Genomic DNA, 19,619 nt, shown 5'->3' with positions numbered 1-19,619 from the left:
ATACCATCGTGCTCCCCACCCTCCTGTTTTTATCAGTGGCACCCTTGGAATTGTCCTCTGTTGACTCACATAGCCAAACAGTTGCCTCATCTTCTAAGTTTTATTTCCCAAATGTCTCTGCTCCTTCCAGCCCACTTCCTCTGCTCCAATCTCCCTCATGTCCACATTGACCCAATGTGACAGCAGTCCTTAGGCTTCTGGTTTTTTCACCAATAACATTAAAAAAAAAATGTTTTAAGGACCAATGTAGGATCACCAGTTTTTACTTTTGCCAGATTATATATATATGTGTGTGTGTGTGTGTGTGTGTGTGTGTGTGTGTGTGTGTGTGTATTTATATATATATATAGAGAGAGAGAGATCACATTTTCTTTATCCATTCACCATTGATGGACACTTAAGTTGTTTCCATGTCTCAGCTAATGTAAATAATGATGCAATGAAATGGACCTTCGGCTCAGGTCATGATCTCAGGGTCCTGGGATTGAGCCCCATGTCAGGCTCCCCGCTCAGCAGAGTCTGCTTGTCCTTCTCCCTCTGCCCCTCTCCCTGCTCAGGCTCGCTTGCTCTCTCTCTCAAATAAATAAATAGAATCTTTTAAAAAATGGTAATGTAGGGAGGACTCAAATTCAGAATACAGGGGAGTCATTTATATTACGTATATTTAATTTTATGCAAACTCACTACAGTGTCCAAGACTTTCTACTCAAGTAGTTGGAAACTCTTCTGTGAACCAGCACTTGCCTAGAGGTCCTGATATCCTTTTCTGGCCAGATGAATGCTTCTGAGCTCCAGTCACAGTGCTCCTATGATCAATAACAGCCTCTCAGTTCCTGGTGGCCTACACCCCCCAGCCTGGCATTTAAACTCCCAGCAAGGAGACCCCACACTACCTTCCCATTGCTATCTCTACTTTCCAGAAATTGGATCTTCCGCTCTTCCCTTCTTTTCTACCTTTGACTATATGTTATGTGTTCTTTTCTTTTTTTCCCCCCAAAAATTCTACCTAAAATTAAAGACCAAACTTGATGGCACTGCTTTCATGAAAACGTTTATGACCCACCCACCCAAACAAGATCTTACCTCTCCTTGAACTTCCGTAACACTATAAAGGGCAACAAGGGGCCAATGTTTCCAGGTGCTGTTTTTTTACCCCTCCCATAATAAATCCTTGAAGATAGGAATAATATATAACATGTTTTTGTTACCCCTGCCTTGTTTGAACATTAAATATTCAATATATATTTAATGACTAAATAAATGTTTTGAACATAGTGGGCACCCTATTTTTAAAAAGTCCCTTTGACACATTTAAATAACTTAAATCTTCAGTGTCAAGTAAATAGCAATAGGATATTGGGGAGACAGGGATTGCTAAGTAACTTCTTTGTTCTTTCCAGCATGAGGGAAACAAAAATAAATCCTTGTTTCTATGACCATAACATAGAAGCTTTCCTACTATAAAAATTTTATTTTAGACTTCTACCCCAGAATTGTCTTGTCTTTTCTTTTAGGTTTCTACCAAGGATTGAATTGTCTTACAGGCAATTTGTAAAAGACATGGGAATTACAGAGCTCACTAACTCTAATTTTGTGTCTATGCCAATTTTAGAGAGGGTACACAACTTTTGTTCCTTTGGGTTTTGCATTCATCAAAAAGCAAGAAAAAATGAGATGACAAAGCTCAAAGACCTGAAACCATAAAACTCCTAGAAGAAAACACAGGGCATAAACTCCTTGACATTGGTCTTGGCAATGATTTTTTGGATTTGACACCAAAAGCAAAGGTAACAAAAGCAAAAGTAAACAAGTGGGACTACATCAAACTAAAAAGCTTCTGCACAGCAAAGGAAACCATCAACAAAAGGAAAAGCCATCTACAAAACAGGAGAAAATATTTGTAAATCTTATATCTGAGAAGGGAATAATATCCAAAATATATAAAGAGCGCATACAACTCAATAACAAACAATCCAATGACAAAATGGGCGAGTGGGTTGCCTGCTTGGGTCAGTTGGTGGAGCATGTGACTCTTGATCTCAGGGTTGGAGGTTCAAGCCCCACACTGGGTGTAGGGATTACTTAAAAATAAAATCTTTAAAACAAAACAAACAAAATAGGCAGAGGATCTGAATAGACATTTTCCAAAGAGGACATACAAAAGACCAATAGGTACATGAGAAGGTACTCAACATCACTAATCATCAGGGAAATGCAAATCAAAACAACAAGGAGATATCACCTCACACCTGTTAGAATGCTTGTCAAGAAAAAGACAAGAGATAACAAGTGTTGGTGAGGATGTGGAGGAAGGGGAGCCCTTGCACACTGTTGGAAATGTAAATTGGTGCAGCCACTATGAAAAACAGTATGGAGTTTCCTCAAAAAATTAAAAATGGAGCCATTCCACTTCTGGGAATATGTCTGAACGAAATGAAATCACTCTCTTGAAAAGATATCTGTACCCCCATGTTCATTGCAGCATTATTTACGATAGCCGAGACACGGAAACAGCCTAAGTATATGTCAGTGGATGAACAGATAGAGAAAAATGTGAGACCAATCTATCTGTTTATGTACCGATGACTCAGTCATAAAAAAAAGTAGGAAATTCTGCTGTTTGCAACAACATGGACAGAACTTGAGGATATGCTAACTTATGCTAAATGAAATAAGTCAGACAGAGAAAGAAATATTCTATGATCTCATTTATATGTGGAATCTTAAAAAACCAAACTCATAGGTACCGAGGTTGTCAGAAGCAGGGAAGTAGGGGGCTGGACAAAATGTGCGAAGGTCATATGGTACAAACGTCCAGTTATCAGGTAAATAAGTTCTGGGGTGTAATGTACACCATGGTGACTATCGTTACTACTGTAGCCTATATTTAAAAGTTGCTAAGAGAGTCGATCTTGAAAGTTCTCATCACACGCACACACATAAATTATAACTATTTGTGGTGATGGACGTTAACGAAACTGTGGTAGTCATTTTGCAATATGTACATATATCAAATCATCGTGTTACTAAAACTAATACAATGTTATATGTTAACTCTATCTCAATACAACTGGAAAAAGTTTTAGATTGCTTATTTTATTTATTTTTTTAGATTTTTAAAAGATTTATTTATTTTAGAGAGAGAGAATGTGTGTGTGTAAGTGTGAGCTGGGGGGGAGGGGGCAGAGGGAGGGAATCTTCAAGCAGACTCCCCACTGAGTGCCCCCCTTTTTCTTTGAGCACCCCTATTTTTTTAATTTTTTAAAAAATAAGGAATGTGGGGCACCTGGGTGGCTTGGTAGGTTAAGTGTGAGACTCTTGCTTTCAGCTCAGGTCATGATTTCGGGGTCATGGGATCAAGCCCCAACTCCCACACTCAATGGGGAGTCTGCTTGAGATTCTCTCTCTCCCTCTCCCCCTCCCCCTGCTCATGTGCTCTCTATCTCTAAAACAAATAAATAAATCTTTTTAAAAAATAAAAATACATAGGGGCGCCTGGGCGGCTCAGTCGTTAAGCATCTGCCTTCGGCTCAGGGTGTAATCCCAGCGTTCTGGGATCAAGCCCCACATCAGGCTCCTCTACTGGGAGCCTGCTTCTTCCTCTCCCACTCCCCCTGCTCGTGTTCCCTCTCTCACTGGCTGTCTCTCTCTCTCTGTCAAATAAATAAATAAAATCTTAAAAAAAAATAAAATAAAATAAAATAAAAAATAAAAATACATAAAAATATAAAGAAGGAATGAGGTGACAAAGCTCATCTATTTTACTCTCCTTTAACAACTGAAGGAAATCTGAGCACTTGTACTTCCATGTTCTATCTTTGACCAAAGAAATCTAACTTTTGCCTCTAATGGTCTATAAAAATCAATATGCACATGTTTTAGGCTTCCTCCAATTACATGAATAGGAAATTTAGCAAAGATTGGGATGAATATATCTTATTAAGCTCTCCACTGTTTTAATGGAAGGTGTGAAAAGAAAGGACAGAACCCTATAAAAATATAGGACTTTCAATTTGGGATTTGAATATGACCAAGAGTATTTGGTAAGAGGCTCTGTATATTTAGCCTTGCACTACAGCTAGAGATGAGAAAAACATCATGGTTCTTTAAATTAATTCCTTTTAAAAGATGAACCTCTTGACTTCCAGCTCTAGTTAAGATTGAGTGCCTGACATTGGACTCACCTTCCTGCTGTAAACAACAATAAAAGCTAGACAGACACAGGCATTTGAACACACAACAATTGCAGGCATTGAACAGAAACCAAGGCAGGGTTATTAACCTTCAGAAAAGGGAAGCACATGAGGTCACCCTTGCATTCATCGCAGGGCTATGGAACCCAAGCAGAGGGCAGCAATGTCTCCGGGCAGAGGAAACAGAGCTTAGAGCGTAGGCCTGCTAACACAGCTGGGTTTGAAGGGCAAGATGACTTAGAGGAGGCAGCTGCAGAGAAGGAACCCTCTAAAATTGCATAAAAACTTCCCTTGGGTACTTGGCCCACTGTTAAGATGTGCATGAGCAGGGCAAGACTCCAGGAGATCCCATAGGGAAGTTTCTGGGAGGCTGAGAGCTGAACAGATTCCAGAGGCTGCACAATAGTGGAAGACAGGAGAGCTTGGGCCCAGCCTAATGTAGAATGTATAAACTCTCATAGGTACAGAGGCATGAATGGAGACCCCAGAAAGCTCACATCCTGGGATTGAGGACCATGGAATACCAACGTTAACGGGAGTTTGGAGGAAGTAGATTCCAGTCCACATGGAGGACTCTGAGAGGTTCAAGACTTCAGCGGAGGAAGTAACCGCAGATGTGGTGGGAACAGCAAGAGACCTGGAATCACAAGGAGAGCCTGCAGATGGGGCTGAACTGCTACAACCTCAGGATCAAACTTGAACAGATGAGGAGTTGCTTCTAATGGATGAGCAAAGAAGGTGGTGGCTTGAGATGGAATCTACTCTGGGGAAGATGCTGTGCAGACTGTTGCAGTGACAACAAAGGATTCAGAATATGACATGAAGTTAGTTGACAGTGCAGCAGCAGGCTTTGAGAGGACTGACTCCGGTTCTGAAGGACTGTGGGGAAAATGCTATCAAGCAGCACTGCACGCTACAGAGAAATAGTTCGTGAACGGAAGAGTCCGTCCGTGCAGCAAAGTTCATCGTTGTCTTATTTTAAGAAATTGCCACAGCCATCCCCAAGCTTCAGCAATCACCACCCAGATCTGTCGGCAGCCATCGACAGCAAACAACACCCTCCACCAGCAAAAAGATGACTCGCTAAAAGCTCAGATGATGGTTAGCATTTTTTAGCAATAAAATATTTTTTACTTAAGGTATGTACACTGTTGTTTAGACATAACGCTGTTGCACACTTGATAGACCATTGTGTAAGCATCACTTTTCTACACACTGGGAAACCAAAAAATTCATTTGACTCTTTATCGTTTTAGTCACTTTATTGTGGTGGTCTGGAACGAAACCCATCCCTTCTCTGGTATGCCTGTATACTGCAAATGATAAACATGGTGAAAAAAATTTAGGAAAGACCTAAACAAATGGAAATATATAATGTTCATTTAGTAAAAACCCCAATATTATTAAGATGGCAACTTTACCTAGTCTGACCTATAGATTTAACATCGTCCTAATCAAATTCCCAGGCAACATTTTTTGTAGCCAATCAACAAGCTAATTCTAAAATTTGTAAGGAAACCCAAAGGATCTAGCAGAAACAATCTTGAAAAAGAGGAACAAAAGTGGAGGACTTTTGGGGCGCCTGGGTGGCTCAGCTGGCTAAGCGTCTGCCTTCGGCTCAGATCACGATCCTAGGGTCCTGGGATTGAGCCCCATGTCAGGCTCTCTGCTCATTGGGAATCTGCTTCTCCCTCTCCCTCTGCCTGCTGCTCCATCTGCTTGTGCTCTCTCTGTGTCAAATAAATAAATAAAATCTTTTTTAAAAAGTGGAGGACTTACACTACCTGATTATAATGGTACAATAATCAAGTACGTTGGGGGTTTCGGTGTATTAGTAGACTACAGATCAATGTAACAGTAGAGAGAATACAGAAATAAATCCACATGTGTACAATACTTGATTTTTGACAAAAGATCCAAGGTCATTCATCAGAAAATGAAAATCTTTTTTTAACAAAAGGTATTGGTACGACTGGATATCTGCATGGAAAAAAATAACCTTGGCCTTGTTCTCACAGCATAAACAAAAATTAATTTAAGATGGATCAGAGACCTAATCATAAAGTCTAAACTTTAAAGCTTTTAAAAGAAGACACAGAAGAAGATCTTCATGAAGTTGAAGTAGGTAGATATTTCGGATGGAACACAAAAACACTAGCCATAAAATCAAATTTCATAAGTTGGACTTCATAAAAAGTAAAAATTTCATTATTAAGATAACAGAAAGGCAAGCCACAGAGTTGTTAAATACATTCTCAATATACACATTTAAAAAGGACTTGAATCCAGAATATGTGAAGAATTCTTAGAAATCAATAAGGCAGAGGGGAAAAAAAAACCCTCAAGTAGACACTTGACAAAAAGATGTACAAATGGCCAATAAGCACATAAAAGAAGTTCTACATCATTATTCATCAAAGATATGCATTCTAAAAACATAGTGAGACACTATGTCAAACCCTTTGGAATAACGAAAATTTAAAGGAATGACAATAGGCCCATACCCCTTCCTCTTTCCCTTTGCTTCCCAAACGATTCAGTCCTAAAGCCATTATGTGGAGCAGAGCCAAGTAGGGGCCACATGATGGAGATCTGGGGGAAGGGGCAGTCACAATGGGTTAGAACAGTGTATCAGAACTCTAGCAGAGTGAGGGGAGCAAACATGTTTAGGGACAGTCCAATATGGCATATTAGAGCATAAGCAATGTAAGACAGGTGCTCACACAGAGGAAAGCCCAGTGGTAGATGTCAGAACCTGAATAGAAAGAGCAGAGAGTCCATATGGGAGATATCCCAACGTGGGGAATTAGAGTCTGAGCTGAGTGAGAAGGTGTCCATGTGAGGGTGGCCTAGAGAGTCAGAGCCTAAGTGGTCTAAGGAAGTCATCTGCTTGAACAGGAGGCCCAAAGCAGGATCTCAGAACCTGAGCAAGGAGAGAAGGGTGTCCTGGTAGAAGAGTAATCTGGAGTGGAGTATCAGAGAGTAAGTATAGTGAGGAGGGTGACCACACTGGGGAGGAGATAGCAGTGGACATGGGAGATTAGATATATTCAGTGTATTGATCAAATAAATATGATAAGGATAATACATGTCAGAGAAAAGAGTTACAAATATGGAAAGGGGGAAAACTAAAGTGAATCATATGAGTTCGGTTGGAATTGGAAGTATTGGTGTGGACTTATGGTTTTCAATAAATGTAAAGAGGCATAGAAATAAGCATAGATAGGGGTGCCTGGGTAGCTCAGTCTGTCGAGAGTCTGACTCTTGATTTTGGCCCAAGTCATGATCTCAGGATTGTGGAACCTGCTTAAGATTCTCTCTCTCTCCTTTCCCTCTGCCCCTCCCCTCACTCCCCACCCCTGTGTGCGTGTGCACCTTCTCTCTCTCAAAAAAAGGAAAGAAATAAACAGATGTAAATGTGTGCATTTGGGGTGTGTGTGTGTGTGTGTGTGTGTGTGTGTGTATGTGTATTTGTGTGTATCCATCCACATATTCCCTAATTTTCTCCTGAGATAGGCACTAGGAGCAGTGTTATGCTAATAACAATGAGCACACCAAGTGCCTAAATCTTGGTTTCTAAATACCATCCTCCATTAAAAGAAACTAAGTCTCCTTGGAGAATGGCTCACTCTGAGTTCAAGGCAATAATGAATGTTCTTGTGCCAGAAAGCAGAGAATTATTCTAAGAATGATAGGAACATTTCAAAAGGACAGAGAAGCCAGCTTATAGGGCCAAATATGGCACAATTTGAGTATCAAAATAAATGACAGTAATAGATGATTGCCCACAGAACAACATAGGAAACCACAAGTCCCTAGAGATATAAATTAATAAATGAACAAACTAGAAGTGTTGGAAGCAATTAGTTACCTAACATCAGAATACTTCCCTACAAAAATATTAGCTACAAAGAGAAAAGAGTACATTGGAGAAACCACGCAGACACCACCTTATTCAAATGATCAAAGTGAATATGATCAGTAAGGGGACAAATTAAAGTCGTGTACCTGCTACGATAATCCTGCCAAAGATGTGTGACATGGATACGATTATGAAGAAACATCAAACGGCACCAAATTTGAGGCCATTCTACAATATAATTGGCTTGGAAACTTTAAAAAAGGCAACCTGTTGGGGCACCTGGCTGGCTCAGTCAGGTAAGCGTCCGACTCTTGGTTTTGGCTCAAGTCATAATCTTAGAGTCATGAGATCGAGCCCCACATTGGGCTCTGCACTCAACTTGGAGCCTGCTTAGGATTCTCTCTCTCCTTCTCCCTCTGCCCCTTCCTGCTTACACTTTCTTTCTCAAGAAATATAAATTAATTAATTAATTAATTAATTAAATTTTAAAAATAGAAATAAAAAAGGCAACCTGAGGAAAATTCCAGTTTGATGGAGACTAAAGACCTTTGACAACTAAGTGCAACATAGACTTTTTGAACAGGATCCTCTTACTAGAAAGAACATTATTAGGACAATCATTAAATTGAATAGTAAATAGTGTCTGAGGATTAGATGTTTGTCATGCACCCAGATTAAGTTCCTAATTTTGATTGTTATGTAGGAGAATGTCCTTGATTGTATAAAATACACACTCAAGAATTAAGGGGGCTGGAGCATTAGGTTGGCAACTTATTCTAAAATGGGGAAGGAAATCTGGGCGCCTGGGTGGCACAGCTGTTAAGCGTCTGCCTTCGGCTCAGGGCGTGATCCCAGCGTTCTGGGATCGAGCCCCACATCAGGCTCCTCTGCTATGAGCCTGCTTCTTCCTCTCCCACTCCCCCTGCTTGTGTTCCCTCTCTCGCTGGCTGTCTCTATCTCTGTCAATTAAATAAATAAAAATCTTTAAAAAAAATAAATAAAATAAAATGGGGAAGGAAAATGTTCTTTGTATTGTACTTGCATCTTGTGTGACTGTGCTAAAATGTTAACAAAATATATTAAAAATAGAATCACACACAAAAGATAATATCAAGTTTTGGTGAGAATGTGAAGCAGCTGTTCCACACTGCTGGTGGAGGGTTAAATGGTATACCCACTTTGAAAAACCACATGTCCGTTTCTTATAAAATTAGAGTTACGCCTACCCTCTGCCCCAGTAATTCCACTTCAGAAATGCTGACAAAAAGTCTTGTACTGGAATGTTCTTAGCAGATTTATTTGACACAGCCTCAAACTGGACAGAACGCCTATGTCCATCAATACATGAACAGATAAATAAACTGTGATTTACCCATGCGCTGGAGAACTATTCAGCAGTAAAGCAGAAGGGCTAACGCACAGAACAACATGGATGACTCTCAAGAGAATTCTGTTGAGTGAAAGAAGCCAGACATGAATGAGCTTATACTCATGATTCCATTTACATGAAGTTTAAGAACAGTCAGAACAAGACCAAAGAGATTGAAATTGGAATAGTTGTTGCTTTGGGAATAGTTGGAAATGGGGACTGACTGAAAAGGGGCAAGAGAGAAACTTTTAGGTGCGGAAATGTTTTGTAGCTTGACTGGCTGATGGTTATATGGGCATATATATTTGTCAAAACTCACCAAACTGTACATTTAAAATCTATGCATGTTATTTTTGTAAACTATACCTCAATTTAAAAAGCTAAATTTTAGGGGCGCTTGGATGGCTCAGTCGGTTAAGTGCCAGACTCTTGATTTCAGCTCAAGTCATGGTCTCAGGATCCTAGGATCCAGCCCAGCATGGGGCTCCAAGCTCAGTGCACACTATGGAGTCTGCTTGAGGTTCTCTCTCTCCCTCTCCCTCTGCCCCTCTCCACCATGCTTGGATGTGCAAGCACATACATGCTCTCTCTCTCTCAAATAATAAATAAATAAATAAATAAATAAACCTTTAAAAAATAAATTAAATAAAAAGCTAAAATTTAAATAATTCACTAAATCATCAGCAGTGATTACCTTTAAGGGGTGGGATTCTTTCATTTCCCACATTATGTATTTCTGAGGTGTTTGAACTTTCTTCAACATGCATGTCTTAATTATTTAAAAGAGCCACATTTAGAATCTAAAAATAATATTACAGAAGGGTAGGATTTGTCCAAAGGGTGCTCAAGCAACTAGTTGTTTCAGGGGAAAGTTAAGTTAGATCTTCTTTTAATATATGCTCCCCCCCAAAAAAGTTCAGGTAAGTCGAAGAGGTAATGTATAAAATCAAGCCATAATTTTAAATCAAGCCATAAATAACAGAAAATAGAGTTTAGTATTTATCTGATTTCCAAATGGCAAATAAACTAATATTGAAAGCAATGTTAGGAATTCTAAAGGAATAGATTTTTGCTACATAAAAATATTAAGATATATAATAAAATTATATGCAAACAAAATTAAATGCAACAGGAAGTTGGGGGAATTTCTAAAAACCTGGTATTTGACAGATTTATAGGCGAAGCATGTGAATTCTAGAAAGGAAGGAAGAATACAGGGAAAGAAGGAGCGAGGGAAGGAGGAAAAAAGAAGGAAAGAAAGAAAAAAAGAGGGAAAGGAAAGAAGAGGGGAGAGAAGGGAGGGAGGAGGAAGAGAAGGGAGGGGAAAGGGAAAAAGGCAGGGGAGGAGAAAGGGAAACAGAGGGGGAGGGGAGGGACGGAAGTTAGGAAGGGAAGGGAGAGAGAGAGAACACAAACTTGGCTAATCAAGTGAATAAAAATTAAACCTGAAATTTTACCAAGCAAATTAGCAAACATGACTGCTACATTCTAGCATTTGATGGCAGTCATAGACTGTCCTGACAGGCAAGACAAATTCTTGGTCACTACTTGTAAGAGTGTAAATTGCTACATTTCTGGAAACCAATCTAACAATGTGTATTCAAAATCTTTAATATGTTTATATTCTTTGAACCCGAAATAATCACTTTTTGGAATCTGTCTGAAGAAAGTAATCATAAGAGCCGCTCTTTTCAGGATTATTCATAATTGCCAAACAATTTTAAACAATAGTTTAAATGCCAACATTATGGGATTAGTTCATTAAATCATAGGATATCTGTTTGATGGATTATTATTCGACCATTAAATGGAGCTTACAATGAGTTTTTAACGAGACTTTTTTAATGCTTTTTTTTTTTTTTTTTTAATGTTCATGGTAAATTAAGACTAGCAAGGCTGACTCCAGTTTGCTTCCGAAACAGAAATTTCCCACAGGTGCAAAAAGTCTCTAGACACACCACATTCCCCGCCCCCCCCCATTGTATTTTGAATATATTAAATGTTAAATGGTACCTCTCCCCCATACACACATGTATTATTCAGGGTTTGCTTAGGAAAACACAAGCCACTCTACGTCTTCTGGGTCTAGGGTCTAATACAGCGGTAGGAGCTTACACGGTTGTTGGACGAGCAGGTAGGGAGCGGAGCTGGGGCAGCAGCTGCGAAGGCGCGAGTGGGCGCTGATGGTCTCAGCCTGAAGCCGGGGCTCCGGAGAGCTCGCTGGGCAGCCTGGGCGACTCTCACTTCTGGCTGTCACCACCCCTGGAGAATAACAGAGTTTCTTTCGCGTCTACCTTGCAAATTTCCCCCGAATTGCTTTCATGCAAACTCCAACCTCCATTTGGGAGCATTCTGGGAAATGTAGTTCGGGGCCGCTCTGCATTGCGGAAAAGGGGGTAGATGGGATGCTGAGGGCTCAGCAAGCCTCTCCAGCAGGACTGGCCCAGTCGGAGACTCGTCCCTCTACTTACCTGTCCGGGTCCGGCAAGCAGTCAGGAGGCCACAGGTGTTAGGGCCCAATAGAAAAATATTCTGAGAAAAAAAAGAAAAAGAAAAATATTCTGGATTAGAGATAACAGATGTTGCAGTATATATTTTATTATTAAAATAGCTCATTTTTTCACGTGAGGCATTTCCTGCTTATTTTATTTCAAATTTGCAAAACAAAACAAAGCACAGAGCTGTATGATTTAAGCCAATTCATAGATCCTTTTTAGAAAGATTACAAAATGACTTTAATAATACTCAAAAAAACTATTGGAAACTCATAAACTGGTAGGAATGTAAAATGCTGCAGTTGCTGGGGAAAACAGTCTGGCAGTTCCTCAAAAAGTTAAGCATGTTAGTTAAAAATTTAAAAATTTTTTTTCTTTTATTAAATAGAGGGGCACCTGGCTGGTTCAGTCGGCAGAGCACATGACTTATGATCTCAGGGTTGTAGGTTCAGTCCCACTTTTGGTGTAGCAATTACTTAAAAATAAAGATTTAAAAAAGGCTTTAGAAAAGCTAAGCATAGAGTGACCATATAATGCAGCAATTCCCCTCCTAGGTATATATCCAAGAAAAATATGCTTACACAACAACTTGTACACTAATATTCACGGCAGCAGTATTCTTACAAGCCCAAAATGGAAACAGTCCAAGTATCCACCAACTAACCAATGAATAAATAAATGTGAGATATCCATACAATGGAATATTATTTGGCCATGAAAAGAAATGAAAATACTCATACATATCACAACATGAATGAACTTTGAAAATATTATGCTAAACATGAATGGACTTTGAAAATATTATGCGAAGTGACAGACACAAAGGCTACATACTTTATTATTTCATGCATATAAAATGTCCAGAACAGGCAAATGTATAGAGATAGAAAGTAGATTTGGGGCTAAGGAGAAACGGGGACTGGGGAGTGATTGCTGGCAGTAATTGCTAGCAATTGCTAATACCGGATTTCTTGTGGGAGTGATGAGAATGTTCTAGAATTAGAAGTAGTAATGGCTGTATGACTCTATGAACACACTAAAAATCATTGAATTTTAAAAACTTGTGGTGAAATATACATAACATAAAATGTATCATTTTAAAACTATTTCAGTGTGTGGTTCGGTGGCGTTAAGTACATTCCCATTATTGAGCCACCATCGCTACCATCCGTTTCCAGAACTCTTCATTTTGCAAAACCGAAACTCTATGTCCCATTCAATAATAACTCTCCGTTCCCTCCTCTCCCAGTTCTGAATTTGACTTCTCTAGGCTTCTCATGAAGACTTATACTGTCTTCATCCTTTTGTGGCTGGTTTATTTCACTGAGCAAAGTGTCCTCAGGTTTCATCCATGCTGGCGCATGTGCAAAATTTCCTTCCTTTTCCAGCCAAGATAATAGTCTATAGATGTAGATACTCAATATACATAAACATTTACAGATAAATTCTATATATTTATCACATGTTGTTTATCCATTCATCTGTCGACAAACACTTAGGTTTCTTGTACTTTTTGGCTATTGTGAATTATGCTGCTATGAACATGGGTGTTCAAATACCTTTTTTTTTGAGACCCTGCTTTCAGTACTTTGGGCTATATACGTGAGAGTGGAATTGCTGGGTCATATGGAAATTTTATTTTGAATTTTTGAGGAACTGCCATGCTGTTTTCCATCTTGGCTACACCATTTGATGTCCTCACCAGCAATGCACAAGGTTCTAGTTTTTCCACATCCTCACTTACATTTGTTATTCTCTGTTTAAATTACATTTCTTATGATAGCCATCTTAATGTTTGTTAAACGGTATCTCCTTGTGGATTTTTTTTTTTTACACTTCACAAATTTGCATGTCATCCTTGCGCAGAAGCCATACTAATATTCTCTGTATTGTTCCAATTGCAGTATATAGGCTGCTGAAGGGAGCACTCATTGTGGTTTCTTTCTTTTTCTCTTTTTAAAAAATATTTTACTTATTTATTTGAGACAGAGTGAAAGCGATCACAGAGGCAGAGGGAGAAGCACACTCACGGCTGAGCAGAAAGCCTGATGCAGGGCTTGATCCCAGGACCCTGAGATCATGACCCAAGCCGAAGGCAGACCCTTAACCTTAACCAAACTGAGCCACCCAGCCACCCCCTCATCGTGGTTTCGGTTTGCATTTTGAATTATTCACTTTTTAAAATTTTATTATTTTTTAAGATTTTATTTATTTATTTGACAGAGAGGGAGAGAGCACAAGCAGGGGGAGTGGTAGGCAGAGGGAGAGGGAGAAGCAGGCTCCCCGTCCAGCAGGGAGCCTGATGCAGGGCTTGATCCCAGGACCCTGAGATCATAACCTGAGCCGAAGGCAGACGCTTAACTGACTGAGCAGTCCAGGCGCCGCTAATTATTCACAAAAGGGTGAATTTTATGGTATGTGAATTATACCCCAATTTTAACAACTGTTCATTGAGAAACCCTTGTGTACTGAGCATACCTAATGTCCAAATCTTGGCTTCAAAACAGCTTTCTTCCCTAAAAGAAACCCAATTTGGGGTGGAGAAAGTACCAGGTGAGCCTGGGACATTTCATTGTACCAGAAAGCAAGGCAGTGCTCAAACAATGATGGGGTATGTCTAAAGGACATTGGCCAAATTTGAGATAACTTGAGCATCAAAATGAGTAATGACTATACTTGATTGTAAAATATTGTATAAATAACAATCCATGAATTCATGGTAATACAAAGGAGAGAAAGAAAATCTGTCTTTAGCTGCAGCTAATAGATGTAAAAGGAACTGAAGAATTTAGAAATCACCATTTTGCAACACCTGATGAACTAATTGGTTCAAGCAAGGATTTGGTAATAGACGCTACAACCATTAAGTGAAGAGTTATTACGAAACGGGTATCATCTCCCAGATTACTGTTAATTGCAAATGGAAACATATACCTTTGCAATGGAGAAATCTGGCAATGACTACTTTTTAAAAATTAATTAGTTAATTAGTTTGAGTAATCTCTGTACCCAACACAGGGCTCAAACTCAACTCCGAGATCAAGAGTCGCTCGCTCCACCGACTGAGCCAGCCAGGTGCCCCTGGCAATTGCTACTTTAAACACGTGATCAGTTGAACATCACGAATCCTAGAAAAACTTGACATATGTGCTTCCTAATATGATGCAATAGTAAGTACACAATATCAACTATTATTCTTACTAAAATGTGTGGCCTGAACGTAATCGGGCTTCTCTAGACCCGATCTTCGTTTTCCAGGAATTCAGGGGAGTGTGGGACAAGTTGAAGGATACCATGGAGAATATTCTACAAGGCACTTGACCTCAAATCTTCAAAAAGTCAGGGCCACAGAAAAAGGGAAACCAGCAACAGCAGCAAGGGACTACTGTAGATTAAAAGACACTTGAGAGACCTAATTAAACAACAGCAACGAGAACAAAACATCACACCTGTTCAGTAAGGGTCTACTGCTGGCTGCATGTAGATTTCGTAAACTGGTGCTAAAATTATGCAGGCACATTACTTATCACGCTTTAGTGATAACCTAAAATATTTATTATTTAAACTTGTTAATGAATGGAAATTTTTATTACAAACCTCTTTCGTATCCCCTCCCTATGGGAAAAGAAATCATAATCACAGAAATGGCTATCCTTGAAAGCGTGCACTATGGCATTGCTTCAAGATAGTTGTATGATTTATCACTAAATCACAGATTCAGCCTGGAAGAAAATAGAAACGTATGGAACAATTTTTCATTTCGCAGGGCATGCAAACCCCTTCTACCTGTTAATGTCATTAACTGCAGTATGGGCCACTCCATAACATAATATTTCTAGACAAATGAAGCTTTTAAAATAGCACTGCCCAATAGAAATATAATGTGAGCCATACATGTGAACCCATATATAATTTTACATTTTTTAATAGTCATGTTAAAAAAGTAAAAAGAAATAGGTGAAATTAATTTTAACAATATATTTATTTAACACAATATATTAAATCATCATTTCAGTAAGTCATCAATATAAAAATTATTAAAAAGGCATTTTACATTCTTTAATTGTACGGTTTTTGAAATCTGGAATATAATTTACACTTCTAGTACATTTCACTTTGGCCTGGGCACATTTCATATACTTACTCGTGGCTTATATGCTGGACAGTGCAGGTCTAAAGTAATAAATACTGAAATACTGAGTGTAAATTTAGAATTGGTTTTAAGTGCTACAAATGAGTGGTATCCAATACAAAGTTTTCAAAAACAAACTTTCCTAATATCTACATTTGAGTTGCTTTTGCACTAGAATTTTTTTCAGGGATGAAAAAAACAAGCTGAAAAAAAATTGCTTCCCTACCACGTGACTAACATGTTTGCATTTAGGGTAATAGAGTGGAAATAACCATTGGGGTAAAAAGAACCTCCCATTTGACACATAGCCATTCAAAATCATTAAACACTAAGTTAGCTTATAATGCAGTTTGCCATGAGTGTCTGAATGCAAGGGACATAAATGTTCCAAATTCTCCCTTCAGACCAGCCTTAGCTTTTTTCCTTTTAGGTTTCCACTACCCAGGCCTTAAGGCACCAGCACTAGCTTGTGGGCTGATAGAAGTTTCTCCCTGTTTCCTCTCTCCGGAAGTTGTTCCTGCCCTGCCTCACAGACCTGTAGGTGCAGCTCCTCCCCCTCATTGGGTCCCAGCCATCCTGGATGGAAGGTTTCTATTATCTGGCTTAACCCTGTCTTTCCACCTTGAATGCCATCCACCTTCCCTCAGTGACGCAGGCTCACCCCTGATGTCGCACTTTCTACCACGTTACTGCCCTCCGGTAAGACCTTCTCCCCTCCCTCTATCTGGCTAGTTAAGGGCTAGCCACCTCTCCCTGCCTTGTATACATTTCATGTCTTTCAAGGAAGCTTTGCTGTCCTGACTGTCAGCAAGCTAGTCTCACCCCTTGTGCCTGCACTGAGTCGCTGTCCACTGCCATTTGCTATCTTGTGATTGTCCCCGTGGGTATCTTACCTTGCTTGTGAGCCTATAGGCCCAGATCACTGAGTCCTGCAGATTGCTGCCTCATACTCGCCTCAACACACTGTGTGGGGCTGCAGCGGGCAATCAGGTACAGAACTGCTTTCCCAAGGCTTCTCCACAGTGTACAGATGCCTACAAAATCCAAAGACATGCATAATTTCACACTTAAGAAAAGTAGGTGTGACGCTCATTGGCTACTTTTGAACAGAGCAAAAATCAGGGCCATGGAAGACATTTGCCTTTTGTGTTCTTCTTTGTTCTTCTCCCTGTTCTGTATCCATGCCTGGTGCAATGTGGCATTGGAGCTCCTCCTACCAGGAGGTAGGCCCCATTTCCCCAGCCTTGAACCTGGGCTGGCTGGGTGACCCGCCTTGGCCATTAGAATGAGGCAGAAGAGACAAAGTGCCCGTGAGGACCCTAGTCCTTCAAGTAACCATGATCAGTGTGGACACAGTGGGAGGAGAGACGAGTCAGGTGTCTGGTCTCCCATATGCCAGTCTGGCTCTGCCAGTCATCAAGGAGGATACCTAGGGCAAGGCCCTTCACCTCCTGGGCCTCAGTTTCCTCCTCTACAAAATGAAAAGCTCCAGCCAGGATAATGCTAAAGAATCTTCTAGATCTTTATCATTTCACACTCATGAAATGTGAAAAAAAACATATATATATATTCACATATATATATTATGTACAGCCATTCTTGTCCAATGGGACCACTAAATTTAAATTTTTGCCAGCCATTGTGGAAATGGAGAGTATCCTGTACGTGGAGCAGAGAATCGAGAGGCTGTGTTCACACAGCTTAGCGATCATGGCAGTCCTAAACCATCTTAAACCATCTTTGAAAATAGTCTCTAAAATTAGTCACTACTCTTTACCAAGTGCTTTCATGTACCATTGTCTCATCTCATTCTTGCAACCCTGTAAGACGGATATCAATTTCTCGTGACTTTGGGGGAAACAACCCCATAGAGGTTAAACAACTAGTGGAGGGTGCAGCTGGGATTTAGACCCAACCCAGAGTCCATGCCCTGCCCACCAGGCTGCACTCTCTTGGCTCAAAATGAGACACAGAAGCTACTATAACTACCTTCATGCATTCTGGTGTGAAGACGATCTATAAAACACTTTTTATTTCAACTGCATTTAAAGATTTTATGTATATATGTGTGTATATATTTGAGAGAGCATGTGTGTGCACGTGCGCATGCGTGGGGGGAAGGGGAGAGGGAGAGAGAACACCAAGCTGACTCTGAGCTAAGCCCAGGGCCCAGCAGGGAACTGGATCCCACCACCCCCAGATCACGACCTGAGCCCAAATCAAGAGTTGGATGCTTAACTGTCCACCCAGTTGCCCCTAATCTAGTAAAACACTTTTAAAGCTGGTAATTTGTTTGTTTGTTTATACTTCATCCTTTTCTTTCAGTGTTTCTGCCTAGGGGCAAGTCCACAGTTAGGTCCTTCTGCTTAATGTCCCCTTCTCTGGGATAGTTCTCCCAGTCAGAGCTTGTCATGGTCAGGGACTCCCGTTTCCCAGAACAGCATTCACATTCAGAACGTGGACGTTATGTCACACTGAGATCATATCTCTACTTACAAGGTACACTCAGAAGAATGGAAGAAAAGTTGTTTTTCTTACAATTTTAAACTTACGGCCCTTTACTGGGCACCGGTGCTGCTAGTGCATTGTTAATTAATAGCCTTACAATTCTGCTAGATGTCTAGTAACTAGCAAAATGTAAACAATCGCATGTTTTGTATTTTTACAAGAGCACGTTCATTACATATGAACATGTAAAACATGCTTTGATTTTTATAACTCTGGTTTGAAATGTCTATATCTTGTAATACAGACTCGATAAAAGGAAGAAAAGGGCTGTCTGCTAAGAACAGCAGTTTCCAGTCACATGTGAGCCCTTCAGGGTACAGAGAACCCTAATCTGATAGGATGGCTGGTTTCATGTTCTTTCTAGAGAGCAACAGAATACACCTAATTTCCTCTAGCACCTAAATAGGCAGTTACTCTAGAAGGATGGTGGTCTGCACACACCCGAATCCTCCCCCTTCCCCTGAAATCGCACAGGGAACCTACTGGCTTCCCAACTCAAAGCAACATTTCACACAAAGGAAAAACAAAAACTACAGGTAGACGTCTGCTTCTAGCTAGGACAGAGTAGGTGGTATCGGATTTATTCTCCTGCTAAGAACCACTATGAAAACTAGGTTTTATTTTATTTTTTTCAAGATTTTATTTATTTAAGGGGGAGAGAGAGAGAGAGAGCGCGCGCACAAGCACGGGGAGGGGAGGAAGGAGAGGGAGCAGGGAGCCTGATGCGGGGCTAAATCCCTGGACCCTGAGATCATGACCTGAGCCAAAGGCGGACACTTAACCAACTGAACCACCCGGGCACCCCAAAAACTAGATATTAAAAAGCTGCTTTTTGACTGCATTAGAGAGTAAGCTAGACAGCTGGGACTTGAAGGACCAATATCGCTTTCTAAAGCCAAGAGAAGCACACGGATTATGAATTATATTTTCAGTAATTTGCCCCCTCATAGTGGTTGCCAATTCACGGTCCTGGCAATAGAATGGAAAGCAGGAGCAGAGAAGCTGCCACAAGCTTATGGGGCTATGGAGGCAGAAATTGGAATTTAGAGCTACCTTTCAT

The 19,619-nt window shown here is 40.2% G+C and overlaps 1 non-coding gene across 1 annotated transcript; it reads right to left on the bottom strand.

Moving 5' to 3' along the window:
* Window positions 1–13,740: 13,740 nt before the first annotated feature.
* LOC121105567 lies at window positions 13,741–13,847 on the bottom strand. Its single transcript, XR_005838180.1, has one exon. It is a non-coding gene; the product is annotated as a U6 spliceosomal RNA (small nuclear RNA).
* Between the last annotated feature and the right edge of the window lie 5,772 nt (window positions 13,848–19,619).

Source organism: Ursus maritimus, unplaced genomic scaffold, assembly GCF_017311325.1.
Source record: "Ursus maritimus isolate PB19 unplaced genomic scaffold, ASM1731132v1 scaffold_27, whole genome shotgun sequence".
Classification (NCBI taxonomy): domain Eukaryota; kingdom Metazoa; phylum Chordata; class Mammalia; order Carnivora; family Ursidae; genus Ursus; species Ursus maritimus.
The sequence above is the reverse complement of the archived record's forward strand: the minus strand, read 5'-3'. Positions and strand labels throughout refer to the sequence as shown.